Below are 11,833 nucleotides of genomic sequence, written 5' to 3' on the forward strand. Positions count from 1 at the left end.
TTAGAGTAGAGTAGAGTCTAGTGGCGGCAGCGTTTCGAGCTTTTCTGAATAATTTAATTATATGCTGGTGTCACTCAAACACACACTTTTTTCCTTTTTTTCCCCCCCATAGCTCATTTATATTTTATTCTATAATTCATATTCTAATTCATATTTTATTTATAACTCATCCGAATATTTTGATTTGTCTAAATTTAAGATCTTAAAGTTCATTAAATAAATAAACTGTGTGTGAATGCACTGTGATTTCCAAAGTGATCTTACTTAAATATGCATAACACATCATCAACACCATTTGTTCATTTAAGTTTACACATTTTATTGCACAGATATTATTTACAATATAATATGCAAAAATAGGAATTTACAGACATCACCACTGTCTGTGGTGTTTTTCTTGTCGTAACATTTCTTTGATGAGACATGAGCGATTGGCTAACATTGATACGGCTTCCCATACTAAGATATAAATTTCACAGGTCATTAACAAAAATAGCACTAGTATAAATACACTCGGTTGTTTTCGTGATGGTTCTTGATTTTCAGCTGCAAAAAAAAAAAACATTGATACTGATGGAAAAGTTAGTAGATTACTATAATCCTAATACAGTAGTTAGTTTTGAAAATATCAAAGCTTTACAGAAACATATAAATTTGCCACATTAAACCGTGAAAAGTTGGTTAGCAACACAACCTACTTATGTGAGACATAAACCCATTAGAAGAAAGTTTAAACGCAATCAAATCAAAGTCCCGACACTTTTACGCACTTTTCAATGTGATTTGGCAGATATGTCATCCCATGCAAAAGAGAATGGGGGCGTGTGTTTCCTTCTTGTGTGCATTGATTGTTTTTCCCGATTTGCGTGGGTTCGAACACTGAAGAAGAAATCAGCAGACGCTGTTGTTAATGCTTTCGAGTCCATTTTTAAAGAAGTGCCATGTTACATAAACACTGATCAAGGAAAAGAGTTTTGCAACAAGAAAGTTTGTGCATTATTTAAGAATCATAATATTCATTTCTACATGACCAGGAGCGAAATGAAAGCACCCATTGCAGAAAGATTTATCAGAACATTGAAAACAAAGATCGACAAATGGATGACGTATACTAAAAGTAAAAGTTATGCGAACGTTTTTCCGATCCTTCTACATATACTTATAATCTCACACCACACCGCACTATCGGTATGGCTCCTTTGGAAGTTAACCTACAAAACGAGGATCGTGTTTGGAAATATTTGTACAGAACCCAAGATGATGCTAGCAAATCAAAATTTCACGTAGACGATTGTGTGGTTTTAAGTGATGATCCCCACAAATTTAGAAAAGGGTTTTGGGGTAACTGGACACGAGAATTGTTCACTATTGCTCAGGTTATAATTGGAAACCCTGTAGTATATAGAGTTCACAGTCGGGACAGAGAGATAGTGGAGGGAACATTCTATGAAGCTCAAGTGCAAAAGGCTAATATGCCCAATGAACTTCCGGAAGACGTGTATCTAATCAAACAAGTACTTAAGCAGCGCAAACAGAAAGGAAAGCTTCAGTATTTTGTTAAGTGGCTCGGTTATCCCTCATCGTATAATTCTTGGGTTCGTAGCGAAGATGTTTTACTTAACCCTCCCCAGTAATGCCAGTATGAAAATGTTTCCTACAAACACGCAAACGAAATTTCAAGTGGAATTACCACACGAGATCAGACTTAAAGGTAAATGGGAAGTTGCTCTCGCCGAAATTCATCTTCCCCGGGAGAATTTAATAACGTCGATTCCGGCTACGATGAGTTTCATATGATACGTGTAATTGGGGGAGGTGTCAACAATATCGAGAACAACAACATCACAGGAAATAAAGTTTTCGAAAAGTCTAAAGAAGGATTTTACAAAGTGTATAAGATTCCCCATGGCAGTTACAATTCACCCTCTGAACTTCTTCAAGCAGTGTTTGATGCGAGTTCTGTGATTACTGGGGAAAAAAACCCCAACAACACCATTTCTCTGACAGTCCCAAAAGATTACAACCTGTTGTTTCCAAACGAGGCCCCAGGGTTGGGCTACTGGGTTTTAATCAGATTGGTGTTAAACTGAAAGGTACATTCACAGGGAAATATCCAGTTGATATAAAGGGGGGTGTAGTCGCATATTTTGTTTATTCTGATTTAATCCAAGAACAGATAGTTGGTAATGCATGTGAACCATTGTTACGAGTTGTTCAGTGCAGCACCAAGTGTTCCTTCGTTTCTGCTCACGCTGATTATTATCCGTTACGAAAATAAACATTTCAGTCAATTAGCATTGAAATTCGTTCTGACAGCGGCAAGTTGTTCCACTTTCGTGGCGGCAAGACAATAATTAAATTACACTTCCGACAATTGAAGGATGACTGATTATCTCAGATATTACACACTACTGGCAGGTGGGACTCAAGTGTTTACGGGGCCCCAATACAGCGTGGGTACGGATTAGATAGCATTTTCAGAAGTACCTTCTCCTTTCTAAGTCCACTTTTAAAACCTGCAGCTCAATTTGTCGGTCGTCAAGCCTTAAAAGCCGGTCGGTATATGATAGGAGATGTATTGGAAGGGGTACTTGTACGGCGAGCCTTTATAAACAGAGCATCAGAAGCTGGGAAAACCATAGCTGAAAAGGCTCAGAGCCGATTACTTCAGAGAGGTCAAGGAAGCAAGAAGAAGAAAACGAATACTAAAAAGCGCAAGCGAGATGACATCTTTGGCTGAGGATATGATGTTAGAGTTAGATCTTTTTTACCACCCTCGTGTCAACTTGTGTGTGGAAAGAAGTTCTTATGTCACCTACCAACCAATATCCAGTACTGACAGTGGAGGTCCCGTGGAATGTTGCAAACCAGGTATATCTGAAGAATACTTGGATTTGGGAAAATCATACCTACGCGTTCATGTGCGCATCACTGACAATGATGGTAAGCCTATTGAAGATTCTTCAGTTGGTGTCGTGAACAATTTTTTCCATTCCCTGTTCAGTCAAATTGACTTTTTTCTCCAAGATGAACTAGTGAATGTGGCATCAGACACGTATCCTTATAGGGCTTATATTGAAAACCTGCTAAATTATGACACAGATGCTAAAAACAGTCAACTGACAAATGAACTATTTGTTAAAGATGATGTGGCTAATGTTAGTGATATGTTTACTAAAAGTGAATGTGGGGTGCGTAGACGACAAGCTCGAATTAACCAATCGAAAAGTGTCAAGATGCTTGGGCGAATACACGCTGACATCATGCATCAAGACCGGTACTTGATCAACAATATTTCTGTCCGTGTTCGTTTGGTTCGCAGTTCTCCGAATTTTGTTTACTGACTGCAAATACTGATGCTAAGGCTAAAGTGCAAATTGAAGAGGCTACACTTTTTGTCCGCAAAGTCAAAACAAACCCAAAGATTCAACTGGCTCACCTGTCTGTGTTAAACAAGTCAAACATGGTATATCCCATCAATCGAGTTCAAGTGTCTTATTTTTCGATTCCCAAGAGTATATCAGATGCCACACGAGACAATCTATATCTAGGTGAAATACATCTAGATTAATTATTGGACTGGTCGCTAGTGATGGATTTAATGGCACTTTCAACAGAAATCCATTTAATTTTTATCATTTCAATCTGAATTTTCTTGTGGTGACAGCTGACAGTATTCAGTATCCTTCGCAACCTTTGACTCCGAACTTCAAAGAAAAGCATTACAGCAGATGTTACATGTTACATCACTGTTCACATCGCTAGGCAAATGGAACAGAGACTGTGGTGATGACATTTCTTATGAGGAATACGTAAAGGAAAACGTTCTCTGTGGATTTGACTTATCGCCAGATCAAAATGCCGTTGCCCCCCATGTCAGCCTGTTAAGAAGAGGAAGTGTGCGACTGGAAGTTAAATTTGCTCAACCTCTTCCTGAAAACATCACAGTGGTTCTTTATGCAGAATTTGAGTGTACGTTATCCGTAACAAAGGATCGTTCTGTGTTACTGGACTATGAACACTGAACAATTAGTAAGCATACTAGAGTTAGAACCCACCACGAGAAAAGTGGGTTTAGGAGTTTATGCTCGTGATAAATTGCCACAACATCCGATTAGACAACGACAGTCGATGTTCGTTCGTGAACACAGATCCGACCTGGTTGCCAGAACAACATTGGCAAGCTATCTATATCAAAGACAAACACGGCGATTATTTTTTCGATAGCTTCGGTCGTCCACCCGAAAACGATATTGTTAACTTTCTGAATATCAACACTAATCAATGGCATTATAATAGTGTACCTGTACAAGCTAAGGAATCTGTCGCGTGTGGTTTGCATTGTGTGTATTTTTTAATATTGAGATGTCGTGGACTTTCTATGCAAAATATTATTAGCAAATGTTATTCTAAGGATTTGTGGCTAAATGAAATGGTAGTCACAAATGCTGCAACAGATCATTTACTGAAATTGAAAAATAATTTAAAAATGTTTTTTTTCACTTACCATTTTTTCCACATCAGTTTCTTATTCCCAAGTAGCTTTTGGGGAGATAAAAAGACGAACTTGGTATTTGGGCTCTCCTGCGGGCGTGGCGTGGACTGGAAGCATTTTCCTCACTGGGACTGGCTGATGTTGATGGCTGATGGGAAAGGGTCTGGGTATTCGGTTTGCTCAGTGTAGCTTCCGGATGTGACAGTCTGTGTTCCTGTTGCTCTCCTTCTGTGTGAACCAATTGATTTTTCAAACCTAAATACTTTTGCAAGGTATTTAAGTATGCTTTTACTTTTTCATCTGGATGTTTATTTCTCATTTTTAAAATGGCACTCATCTCATCATCTCGTGTGTACAGTTCACGTTCCTCTGGTGATTGGAGGAGCAGAAAATTTTTAAACATATGATTTATTTTCTAATAAGTGAACTCAATAAAGGAACAACAATCCTGCCTAATAATGGGAACTTAATGCTCCGCCGTGCTGTAAAACCAGTTTTCTTCTAGTAATGAAGGGAAGCGATTTGTTGCTTAGTGCTCTTATTATTTTTTTCCCCTTAGTGTGACTTCTTGTGGTTATTTAGTGGAATATCACCAGATATAACATTTTTGCAGATTTCACACAGCGTCATGATTTGGCTGGAGGTGCAATGTTTTAAAGTCATTTGCTTGTTTGAGAGAGGAATGAGATAAGTACTTGATGAGATATTCATATCGTTTGAGTCTATCAGCCTTTCAGGAATAAACACTGTATTGGGTTCTTCTCCTGGCAAGATCCGCGACCTTAAGCGTAAAATATCAGATGTTTCCTGTCTAAAGTCTAAAAGTAAATATGAGTGGGGTTCGCGTGTTGCATCTTTATAAATCTGAACTAACACGTTCGTTTGTCCTGGAAATACTTGGGAAGCTAAATAAGAAAATTGTAAATAGTCTCGGGGATTTTTAAAAGCAATAACATAATGGCTATTGAGAGAAATTGTCCGAAAATGTGTTCCTTGACAGAATAAATTTTGTGTCAGTAGAATTAGGTTACGGTGATGTGAACCTTTTATGAAAACATCAGCTATTTCCGTGCTGTCCTTTGCCTGGTGAACCAAATCATCGATTATGAGTAAATTTCTCACATTAGAATCAAATTCAGGTAACTTCAAACCATTCACGAATTCTATGTTGGTTAATTTTTTTAATTTATCCTGATTTTCACTGTAACAGTAAACTATTCGCTCCGGTGGTGGTTTGATTAATGTTGTACAATGTTCTATGAGAGACAACACGAAGGTTGTTTTTCCTGACTGAGTAGCTCCGGAAATAATGCATGTAAAAGGATGTATGAACATAGCGAAAATGATAACATAATTAGACTGTGATTATTTTTATATAATCAGAGATCATGTAAAAACAGACTTTACTTTACTGGACGCAAAACACCACAACACGATACGATAGCTGCACTGGATGAACGAATTGCCGTAACTGAAAAGGTACTCGACTCGATTGTTTTTCCTTATAGTACTGTCTACCTGACCCTTAGCCTGACCGTTCCTTCCAAAATGAAACTTTCGCACAGATGACTCACAGACATGTTTCCGCATACTGTTGGATATGATGTTGATGTGAGATTATCTTACTTTGTGACATCATTGGGCAAACCTTATCTCTGTGGTTCGAAGGGTATTCTATATTATTTGTCCTTATTATGTTAAGTATTTTATCCTCAAACAGCGTTTTTGATGTTAGAGCATGTGACTAGTTCTCTCCCTCATATGTCCGAAATTGTTAGGATGCAAAAAAAAATATACCATTAGGTGGTGGTATTGGTGAAAGGGTAGTCCAGAGGGTGACAGTGGTCTTCCCTGCAATGCTCCCCCTCCCCCTCTCCCATCCCCTCCTCCAGAAGATGTCCGCTTGCCCTAGTGGAGATAAGTGAGCTCTCATTGCGGCTATCTATTAGCGATGTCACTTCCAACTGATTCTGATAACTTCGGAGAAAAAAAAAAAACGCGTTTTTTTTTTCCTATTCTCCCTACTTTCCCGCACACCTATTCTCCTTGGTAGGTACAACCGGTCAACATTACTTCGTGGTTGAAATGTATGATGCACAATCATTAATTTTCTAGTTTTGCGGTCTAGTTTGTCCAGGTCTTCTTTTGTCCAATCTATTATGCCAGCTGTGTATCGGATCACTGAAATTGCTCAAGAATTCATTGCTCTAATTGTGATCAATCCATTGAGTTTTGTTTTCAGAATATTTCTAACTCTTTTGGTGTATTTTGCTGCTGCCTGTTGTTTAACTTTCGAGTGGAGAATGTCATTGGCTTCTAATCTTCCTAGGCATTTATAGTGTTCGTCAGCTGAAATTGCTTTTATATATTTCTCTTAATCAAAATTAAGATTCCTAGTGTCATTAATTTTTCCTCGTTTAATAGATAAAATTACGTATTTATCTAAACCAAATTCCATTTTGATATCCTGACTGAAAATACGAACTGCGTTCAGTAAAGAGTTTATTTTCTGGGCCGATTTTCCATATAAATTCAAGTCATTTATATACATGTACAACAGATGGGAAATTTTAATATTATATTTAGGAATTTCATATCCAAGTTTTGTTTTCTTCTGAATCATAGACAAATATATCAAAGAAATGTTGAAGAGTAATGGCGGAAAGGAATCACCTTGAAAAATTCCACGTTTAATGCTAATTTTATTATTATTATTATTATTATTATTATTATTATTATTATTATTATTATTATTATTATTATTATTATCTGAGTTCTTCAGGGAGTCAAGTGCGACTATATATCACCCAAAACCAGCTCTGATATCTTTCCTTAAATTCATTCACCCTAGATGAACTCACTATCCCTAAAGGCAAATTATTCCACTCAATCACTGCAATCTGAGAGAAAAACCTACCTCTTACCCCTTTGTTGACTGCAGATAAATTTAACTTCCATGGATGCCCCCGTATTCTCTCCCCACCTTCCATATTACGAAAAATTTCATCAGTTCATATCCTATAATATCCATTCAAAGTTTGTAGACCTTTATCATATCATATCTTTCTCCTGTTAGCCAAGGTTTGCATCCACATGCTCACGATCTGTCCTCATAATCTAAATCCTATAATCCGGATTCTTTACACCCTTTCCAGAACTTCCTTATCCCCTTGGAACCCTGAAGACCAAATCTGCGCACAAGAATACAGGTGTAGAATACTCTTATCAAAGCTTTATAAGACTTCCTTATCTATCAATAGGCCAAGATCCCTAGCCTCTTGCTTCAGTTTCTCGTAGCATATCCCCGCTAATATATTATTATTATTATTATTATTATTATTATTATTATTATTATTATTATTATTATTATTCGTGACACCTCCAAGGAGTCCGAAGACTCATCGCAGGAGGACACCAACTGTACAACTCTCCATCTCCACTACTACACAGAGTCTCTACTACCAATCACCTACATCAACGCCATCTACCGCCCACCACCACCACTGCTATTTTTGTCTGTAAATTGCGTGTGTTCTGAAGGGCCGATTTGTTTGTATGTGCCGCTGGAACTCGAATCACGTCAAAGTGCATAACTTTACTAACATTAAACTGACAGCCAGTTTCGTTTGCCCAGATTTCCAGTCTATTCAAATCATTTTGTAATTGCTGAATATTAGTAGCATTCCTGATTGCCCTGCCTATCTTCGTATCATCGGCAAATAATTGCACATCCAATCTTAGATCCTGCCTGATGTCGTTAATGTATGTGAACAATAATGGCCGAATGACTGAACCCTGAGTTACACTTTAAATCTTGCAGATTCACATCAACTGTACATCACTTTTTTATATTTATTTCTCAAATTCCTCTGATCCAAGTCAAGAGTTTATATTCCACTCGGATATTCTCCAGTTTACGCAACAGCCTTTCGTGTGATATCCTATCAAATGCTTTAGAAACTTACCATATCTGTATACCATATCATATAATGTTACCATAATATACACAAATATACAGAAATATAAATATATACGAGGGACGTCCAGAAAGTAAGTTCCGATGGGCTGTCAGAGAAACAAAAATATACCTACAAAAAAAACTATTGGAAATTAGAGTAGACATCTTTCTCTACTTTTCTACATAATTTCTGCCCTTGTTCAGGCACTTATCATAACGGGACATCAAGAGTTGTATACCTTCGTCGTAGAAGATTGCCAATTGTGACGCAAACCATGTATTGGCAGCTTCTTTGACCTCGTCGTCGTCTTCAAACCGCCGGCCACCAAGGAAAGATTTCAGATGTTTGAACAGGTGAAAGTTGCTTGGCGCGAGGTCAGGACTATGTGGGGGAGGATGGAATCGTTCCCAGCCGAAGGTGACGAGAAGTTCTTGTGTTACGCCAACCGTGTGTAGGCTGGCAGGATCTGCCCACACACGGCCCTGCCTGCTTGAAATTTCTTCCAAATCTACTTATTTCTAATCAGCGAACGCTTTCCATCCCTTTGGAATAAGACTCGACTTGCCAAAATGAAATAGTCTAATCACGTATCCATTAAGATTCCACAATATCATTCGCTTTGGTCATTCTGCCACCTGTTCCATCTAGCAAGACCATTCGTCCACACCATCCTACACTCATTCTTGCAATCATATTCATTATCACCGTTCTTTTGCTTAACTCTGCATTGTCAAAACCAGGAACGTTTTTGCTGCACAATCTCTAACATTGCCACCCGACGCTTCTCAGATCATTAATATCAACCACTGCTATCCCTTCACATTCTGGTTTTTCTTCATCGCTAAAATAATTTTTGCACCAGGCGAGCATTCTTCGAACATGTTACTAGCATATCCTGGATCGCTGAATTGTCATGTATTATACCGCTTATGGCTTCATTTCTGCTAACACTGGTACCCTTCATTCTCCAAGAGTCCTAATCTCTGTATCGTTCCGATGAATACAGAGATTAAATTTTTACACTACTCTCCACTTCATTTCTGACTATGCATTTGTCTTACCAAACATCGTAGTCGAGAAATTTTAGAACCAGAAATAAAACTGCATCGCGCCATCAGTATTTAATCGAAGGGTTGAAAATTATTTGAAGGAATGGTAGGCGCTCCAGATGCACCCCTGTCCCCTAACAACTATTATCGTGATATCAACAACAAGCAACAAGCGATATACGGAAGGCTCTCCTAATGATACCAGGCTACCTACATAGGATGATTTAGATGATAGAAGAAGGAACTATTTCTCGTGAATCTCCACTGAACCCTGTTTATCTGGAGTGCAGAAAGCCGGTCCTTTGAAAAATTCACTTCACCACCGTCCACAGTTGCTTTCAGATCGGCATATGGAATGATTACAAGAATTTTCCAGAAATAAGCCGTAAGAGAACTGACTGCACAACAGACAGAACAATTTTGTGACCTTTAAGGCTATAGCCCCACATCTGCTAAGGATTCACTACTAAATAACTGATTAAAAACAGCTTATATATCAAAATGATACTTCCATTTTAAACGAACTTGATGTGTTCCCTTCTTTCTAGGTTAAATCCAGTTATTCATGTCTAATGCTGTTCAATCACAGAGAAGAAAGAAAAATAAATAAATTTCCATTCATTCTTCAAATATAAAAGGCTACTCAGATATATAAAAAACGAATTAAGCGCCCCCTGAATCCCGATACAATAAATATGTTCATCGTCAGAACTCTGCTCAAAGCAAAAAAAAAAATTTAATTTAAAAAGTAAACATAATTACGAATTTCCAGTATTTTTTTTTTTAAAGTTGAAATTCTTACGAAATTTAAATGAAAAATAAATTTTAGGTAAACACACAAATCACCGACATGTGTGCCTTTTCAGCTTGTTCGAGTACACAAATTTCGTATTCCAGTCTGGACTTTTTTTTTTAGATTCATTAGTCTTACTTTTTTGTTTGAAACCTACTAATTAGTCGCCGTTCCTCTCTCTCAGTACAAAATGCTGACTCCTTAAATTTTTATAAACATAATATTCATTTTATTAAAACTAGCTAACTACATAGCACGAATGTGCGTACAGTTGAGTGTTCTATGCTGTATTACAACACTCAATGCAATAGTAATAATAACAATAATAATAACCGAATAATTTTATATAAAGATGATTTTTCTGCATTTTCTCTTTTGTGTTTTTATTATTATTATTATAACGGTGTCTCCATGGAGTCAAAAGACTCATCACGGGAGACCCCCACATTGACACACTAACCATTATTTACACAATATCTATCATACTTCTCCTTAAATTCATTCAGAGACGAAGCATTCACAACCACCTCTGGCAACGCATCGCCCCTTCACAACTCTCGAAGTAAAAAATCTAGTCCTAACATCCTTGTTAACCACACTCTTACATAATCTCCAGGGATGGCCCCTCGTTCTCTCCCTTCCTGCACTGGTCTTAAAAATGTCATCAGTATCAATCCTATAAACTCCCTTTAATAATTTATATGCCTCTATCATATCTCTTCTCCTACGTCCATCAGTTAGTTTTTGGAGCCCATAGATCTTCAATCTATCCTCGTAAGAAACATCCCACAGACCTGCAACAATCTTTGTAACTCGCCTATGAATCCTCTCCACCATTTCTTCATCACCAAGAAATCCAGGTGACCAGATCTGTCCACAATAGTCCAAATGTGGTCTTATTAATGCTTTATAAAGTGGAACGATAACTTCCTTATCTGTGCTTGTTAGTGTGTTCTTCAACAACCATGTAATTTGATGTGATATTTTAGCAATCTTTACAATATGCTCTTTAAACTTAAGTTCTCTGCCCACAATAACTCCCAAGTTCCAAGTCCTCGTCAACTTCTTGCAGTTCAGTTCCATTAATATAGTAAACAGCATGTGATCTCATCCTCCCGAAGTGCATCACCTTACACTTAGCCACATTACTGACAGCCATTTACCTTAGTCCATACCGTCAGCCTGTTTAAGCCATCCTGCAAGATATCTACATCATCTGAATTGACTATCACTCTTCCCAATTTTGCATCATCAGCAAACAAGTGGATATTTCCTTCCAAAGTATTCCGAATATCAGTGATGTACAAATTAAATAATAGAGGACCAAGCACTGAGCCTTGAGGTACACCACTAGTCACTTGCCTTCTCCTAGACTCAGCTCCTCCGTAAACCACTCTTTGTATCTATCCACCAGCCATACTCCAATCCAAATCACCAGCTTCAGATCCATATCCATTTGCTCTAATTTATGCAACAGAGTTCCGTGTGGAATCTTGTCAAATGCCTTCGCAAAGTCCAGCAGTAGCAGTGAGTAAGG

The sequence above is a fragment of the Typopeltis vanoorti genome, chromosome 24 (assembly GCF_054136105.1).
Source record: "Typopeltis vanoorti isolate ZY-2024b chromosome 24, IOZ_Tvanoo_1.0, whole genome shotgun sequence".
NCBI lineage: Eukaryota > Metazoa > Arthropoda > Arachnida > Uropygi > Thelyphonidae > Typopeltis > Typopeltis vanoorti.